The following is a 7,587-nucleotide window of genomic DNA, read 5'->3' on the forward strand; positions in this document are numbered from 1 at the left end:
TGTTTATTAGTCGACCAACAGACTCACCAGTCGACCAACTTTTTTACGCCAAATTTTTCTAAGCTAAAATGTCAACTTTCTGAATTAGTCGACTAATCGACTCTTAGTCGGCAGGACAGAATGTCTGTTTTCTAGAAAATTTAGCAGCAGTCGACTGAAGGTTTTATCAGTCGACCAGATAGAATGTTTGTTTTCAGAAAAAAAATTTAGCAACAGCCGACTGAAAGGTTTTTCAGTCTACTGATGATATTATCAGTCGACTAACTTTTTCTTTAGTCGACTAAGTTTCAAACTTCAAATTTTCAAATGGCTCTGTTAAACACATTAGTCGACTGACGATAACTGTCAGTCTATTAATTTTTTATTTCAGTCGACTAACTATTGTTCCAGTCGACTAATTTTGCCATTTTTTCTGAAACTTTTAAAAGGCGTGTCTTTTCATTTTTCAAACGAATTGACTGTTCAAAAGTGACTGTTTTGACACCTCTTCATACCCTCAATGTATGGAATCTTTCAACTATAAATATGAGTGTATTCTACTCTAAAAAATATCGAATCATATTGAATTACATTGAATTACAAAGATCAAATTCTTTGCTTTTCACTACTATTCATTCAAGTATTCGTTTTCTCACTCATTTGATATTTTCACTCCATTTTTTCACTCAAATTCTTTTGAGAGATAGTGAATTCGTGAGTTGAGTATTTCAACAACCTCAGAAGCCAATTGCATTTTATCTGCATTTTTAAGAAAGGCTCGTAGGTTGATTGTAAGTTTACTTATATTTTTCTATAAAAAAAAAGGACTCCTTGGTTTAAAGGAGTTGTTTGCTTTCAGTAGGGTTGTTACTAAAAGTGAGACCGGATTTGGTTTGTATGTTCTTATGATTACACAAGGCTGATAGTGGAAATCTCAAGTGGGTTTTGCTTGGAGACTTGATGTAGGTCTAGAAGACCGAACCAGGATAAATTCTTGTGTTCTTTGTGTGATTGCTTTGCGAATCTCAAAATCCTTCAAAATTCCAAAGACGTTATTTAAAGCACTATTTACCCCCCCCCCTCTAGTACTCGTTGCCTCGATCCTACAGCACTTTCATCAACCATATGAAATTTGAAAATGTAGAACAAGATACGATGTTCCACTACAAGAAAACTGTGAATTAGTGACGACCCTACTCCGTCGCTAAAGTGTTTAGCGATGGATTAGCGTCAGATTAACGACAGATAGCTTTCATCGCAAAATTATAGTCGCTAAGTAGCGACGGAAACTATCTGTCGCCCGTTCTGTCGCTAATTTGCGATGACTTAGCGAACAACAAGTTTCGTTGCAAAGCTGTCGTTACTATACAAAGTTTTTTGTTTTGCGACAGATTAATATCCGTCGCTAATACCGTCGCTAATATAGCGATGAACTCAGCGACGAACTAAGATCCATCGTAAAAACATTGACCAGCTAGTAAATAGCAACGAATTAAATTTGTCCCTAATCCATCGCTAACTCTCATGGCAGTACCAAATAGCGACGGATATTTCCATAGCTAATCCATCGCAAAAAAAGGGAAAAAATAAAAAAATGTTTAAAACATAAATATCGAGAAAAAATTTCTCGTAATACAATTTATATTTCCTGTGAATAAAATTCAAAATACATATCAAAACACATATAAAAGAAAACTAAAACAATTAATCAATCCACTATAAAATTCGTAAGTTCTAATTATTTATAATTGAACATTTACATTTTTTAAACAAAAAGAAGGTGCAACAAATACAACACATGAATCTAATCATCGCCAAGATTCTATGCGTCATCTTCTTCATTGTCTCGATCTACGCCTTCAGCTCAACTACGTTGATTAGCGCCAACAACCTATAAGACAAAAGAAAGGTTAGTATTGATAAACAAAATATACTGAAATAAATTATATGCAATACACCTAAGTTAAGGCAATCAAAGAAACATGAAATCTAACGACATAGAATACATAACATGAAACTTCCATACCTGAGATTCACCTGCAGACGAAGTTCTCCTGTTCTGAAAAAAATTGTTCAACTCATTATGGACAACGTCGGAAATTGCTTCATGTAAGTAGTCACGCATTGTGTCTTTAACGAGCTGGCGTACACCATCCCAAGAATTAGCCGGGTCAGTCGAATGCTTGGAGCTGATGCTGACGGGAGAACTCTGTGAGCCGTGACTGGAAGAAGCAACGACTGGTGAGGTGTTCATATTACTCCCAAACCTGAACACATGACCCTTTTTGGGTTCACCTATTGCAGTCATCCATGCTACAGGATCAAAAGGTGGATGTTGAGTGGAGTCATCGCCATATCGCACTATCATATGTTTCTCATATGACTCTTACAAAGTAATGATTACAGTATGAACTAATAATTAAGAATTATAATGTAACGCCCCAAATTTTTTTAGCTTTAAAATTTTGGAATAATTTTTTTTTTCTAAACAACAGCGGAAAAGCTTTATTAAATCCTTAGTCAAATTATTTGGGCGGGTTACAAGTAATAGCACAGACTCAAGGCATTTAAGTAAAATAAATTCTTGCATTGAAATACTATAAGTTATCATTTACAACTTGAAGATTTATTACAAGTCAGAAATCCTCAGGACAACCGAAGAAGATATGGTCACATGGCTCTGTCCGCAGCGACGACCACAATTGCTCGTTATTCAGTTTACTGAAAAATATTAATTCAGAAGGAGTCAGACTACCACGTCTGAATAAGAAGCATAATATCCATATGAATGTGCATTGTGTCATGTGTACAAGTATATGTGCAACATGTTTAGATAGAACTAATAACCATTTTACAATTGATACATGTACAGGTCACTAAAGTCAAGTATTTCATGATATATTCCATCAACATCAAAGCACGATCCATAAACCATATTTATATAAGTAATAACAACTTTGGAACTTATGTGGATGTACACCTGACTTAAGTAAAGCATTCCACGTAAAGTTCGCATAAAGCACAAACCAATGTGCAACACATCATTTTTCAGTTGTCACATCTTTCTTGAAAATGAAAATCGATCTGAGGCATGCACCGTAGCAATCACAGCTTACTCAATAATTGCAACATCAAGCCATATGCAACTACTTGAAGATTTTTGTTTATGTTTCATCTTGTTAATTACCCTGGGGGTAGGCACAGGCATTCGACATCGTAGCGGACCGAGACCACATGGGGGTTTATTATTTTATAACCCATATGACTAGCCGTACGGATATCCAAAGGGGACGGTTCACGACTGAGAGAGTACTCTCCAATGGCTAGAACTAGAATTAGGATGCACCTTGTATTTCTGCAGAAGACTTGGATCTACCACCTAGGACGCATTGGTAGTCCTGGCCCCTAACTCCGTGGACTGGAGACCGGGTGAGACACCTAGCTCTCACGAAAACAAGAATGTCCACGAAGCTTGTACCACCTACCCTCTCCAAAGTAGACCATGAGTCCGGTAACATACACCGTCTTTCAGGTGTACCCAGAGCCCTGGGAAACCAGTAACATATACCGTTGTCAGGTATACCTAGTATCCCGGGAAACCAGTAACATATATCGTCTTTCAGGTATACCCATAATCCCCCTTAGTTATTTTAGGTGTGTATATTTTCATCTTGTTAGTTTGGGGTCCAGTAACATACACTGTCTTTCAAGTGTACCTAGAACCCTGAGAAAAATCTAGTAACATATACCCTCTTTCAGGTATACCCAGAATCTAATAGAAACTGGTAACATATACCGTCTTTCAGGTATACCCAGAATCTAGAATTTTCATTTATGTCATCATGTATTAATTTAACTTTTGATTTTGGTGCTAGGGTATACATATCGTACCCTACTGGTTATGCCGCAACATGGCATAACCCATCTTTACCAAATCATAAGTGCACGTATGGACTATCAGCTTTCTGCGAAGCTGCAAGCTCGATTTTAAGCTTTCACATGATCATGGCATGAAGATGTCCTTTACTTTGCAATTTTTTTTAAAACAAACATAGATCACCTCACACAAAACATGTCGTAACACTTACGTACAAAATCATAAATCAATTTATATGCAAATTGATTAGCATCATGAATGCCCATACGACACCACAAGAGTTGTGCGTGCTTAGTTTCAACCTTGGACCATCATGCCCCTATATATATTTATTTTATAACAAAATCATATATTTAACCATAGGTGAATCCTACATTTAACCTGGGTTCCAACATTCCTATGTCAACCACACCCCAAAACAATATGCAACAAGACTATGTCATTAACCTCCCATTCATTTGGCTCATTTACCAATACATACCATTTTATTCATAAACAGATAATAAGGCAATTAATCATACTATTTAATCATGAACACTATGGTGATTTTGCCATGACTAATGTAGGTGGACCATGAGGAGTTTTGACCAACTCGTGGCATGTATACTATAGTGAATTATGCAATACAAATGTATGTACAAAGTGAATTTCCTTCCTTCTTTCTTTTTCAGATATAACTACCGTAGGAGATTTAGATACACGGGTGTAGCACAATCACAAGTGGAGTGACAATCTATATTCATAACAGGTTTGGATTTGTTGATGTATGGCACCTGTTAATGCGATGACTGCGTTATGCCTCCAATAGATTTCTATATGTTGGAGTATGACATTTACGAATGAAATTTACAAAATTTCAAGAGTAACTGAGTTGTATATGGCAAGCGTAGCACCACCTTTAAGTTGTTGTAAGCAGTAGATTATTGTAGTACTGTAAACAAATAATGGTGCCTATATTACGAAGATGTTAGAAAATGACCTAGCAATGCATTCAAGTACGAACACGACCCATATATGTTGAGTCCAGGGTTTACGCTAACCGCACATTACGCAATTGAGGTGCTACCCAAGAGGTAATCAAGGGCTATTTAACTCCGTTCAAATCAATATTTGAAAACAACAAATCAGAAATCAAATACCCTATCAAATCAAGTTACAAACGATATATTGATATCATTAGAGCATTTAACCGAACAGTTGGTGAGCGCTCCCCAAACAACGCACGAACATTATGTGGGTTGTCTGGGCACAACACGCAAATTTGTGAAACAACATTCTTTCCCAAACAGCAATATATATCTGACTGTTTAACTCGAGAATTATTTAGATTCATATATATTTCAGAATTCATGTTAAAATCAAATGAAATGGAACCCATTTGATGCCCAAATAACTTGTTGTCCAAACAGAATTTTCATAGCTTCAGATAGAACACAGTATCACAAGAACTAGATTATGTTCTACTCAAATTCAACAGTTTTGATCAAGCACAAAAATCAGTATGTAGACAGATTTTATTTGGCGTCAAACCAGATTTAGACCTAGTTTAAGAAATACAAAACGTCTTTGCACATAATACAAAAATATGTGACATTTTAACACGTGAAATCCATATCCAATGGGCGATAAATAATCAGATCTCTAGCACATATAAGCTTAAGCAATTGACATGGTTATCAACAATAGCAATAGAAGAAAGAGATATCAAAGGACCAAAAGTTTGGAACCAAGTGTGATTCACGAGGCCGTTGGGATGTTCCACCAGACACTTGGTAGGCGTCCCTCAGCTTGCTAGAAACTGCACTTTGGGTGGTGTTACATCACATGAAAAAAACTCGTAAATCACATGTTCTAATCAACAATTACATCTAGATAATCCTCCAAATAAAGCTAATTGAAAATTTCAGATTTAACCTATCGAACAATTGATAAACAACAAATTGCATCAATAGTGGGCTTTCACATTCATGACAGTTCATTATCGTCCCACATGCACAGGGAATCAACTTCAAAGTAGGAGGGAATATACGCAACCAGAACAAGGGAGATATTGACAGACTTTGAGCTAAGAGACTATACTTTTCTGTGTTACCAATGACCACAACGTTGGTTTATACTACCCAGACATTACTGCAGCGTGCCATATTGATCAAATCAGCAACTTGAGTTGTTATTGCTGTAGCCGTGCAACACAAACTATGTAGAAATTCTTTGATGCTCACATGGAGGATCACAACTCATAATCATGGTCTCAAACCTACTCACATGAACCAATATATATTCCAGCACATACATGTGCTTCATAACAAAATGCACAAACACACAGAGATTTTGCCCTTACTTCGTTGAAGATCGAATCCGGAGTTTTGCGAGAGGGCTTCCTCTTGCTCCACACGTCTCCTTTCGTCGTTTGGTTTAGCGTCGCTAAGAAGCGGAAATAGAAAGATGGTGATGGCAATGGCTGGAATGGGGAAGACGTGAAAGAGGGAGGAAGGAAGAAGATCACACGGTTGAGAGGGGAACAATGAGAGAGAAAGGGAAAGAGTCTTCATGAAGCTCGATTTTTGTAAACCTCTCTCTGTTTTCAGTTTTTTTTTTCTTGTAACCCCCACCTCCAACTTCATTTTGCCATTTTCCTTTCATTAATGGGCTTTGGTTGGGCTTCCCATTTGGGAAAACGTCCAGCCTACCTTCCATGTACGCCTCCCCCAACCCGTCTTTATTGGGGAAGTTGAAACGTCTTTCCCCTCCCCACTTCAAAAAAATTATTTATTATAGTAAGTTAAACATCCTAAAAAAAACATAGGGGGATTTGAACTAAGGACCTCTTCTGTAAGGGGTTACGAGCCCCACCAGTGTGCCATACAAAATTTCGTTGCATATCTTTGCAAAGAAATTTTATTTAACCACTTATAGACGTCTGGTGGTTTTTTTCCAAAAATGACATCTTAGGTATTTATTTCTTTTTCTCTTAGTAACCGACCTCCTTAATTGAGGTATTGAAACTCCCCACCCAAATTTCAAAATTTGGGTGGCTCATTATTTTCTTTGTTTTGATATCTCCCTCATTAAGGTCTTCTTAATGGAGGAGTTATTACACAATTTAAATCTTTTTTACAAAAACTGTCTTTAATAAAAAGATAACGGCGCACAGGGGGATTTGAACATGGGTTCTCTTCTCTAAGGGGTAACGAGCCCCACCAGTGCGCCACTGTTTGTTTCGTTGCAAACTCTTGCAATCATAATCCTTTTATCCTCTTTTGATGCAATTTACAAAATAACGACTTTTAACAAAATCTCTGGCGTACACGGGGATTCGACTCACGTTCTCTTCCTGCTATGGCAACCAACCATACCAGTGTGCCAACTCTTACTTGGTTGCACTTCTTTGCGACTAAAACTACTTCAATGATGAGCGATGTTCAAAATCGCGTAAGTAAGACGTACAAAGTGGCGTGAGCACTGTTTATGAGGAATCAAGTCCTGAGAATCATAAATCAAAGTCAAAATACATATGACTAAAAAATCCTCGAGTTTGGGACCCAAACAAGGAAAAAACCTCGTTATTTCATGTGAATTTCTAGAAAGCGTATATCAGTAGGATATGGTATTAACGAGGGCGATATTCGCAAGAGATGAAACTTTAGAGATGTGCTTTGCGAATTTAGCTATAATTGAAAATTTGAAATTTGATTTTAAGTGGGTTTTGCCTCCATCCAAGATCCGAATCC

This window comes from Nuphar pumila, chromosome 7, assembly GCF_984573655.1.
Source record: "Nuphar pumila chromosome 7, dmNupPumi1.hap1.1, whole genome shotgun sequence".
Taxonomy (NCBI): domain Eukaryota; kingdom Viridiplantae; phylum Streptophyta; class Magnoliopsida; order Nymphaeales; family Nymphaeaceae; genus Nuphar; species Nuphar pumila.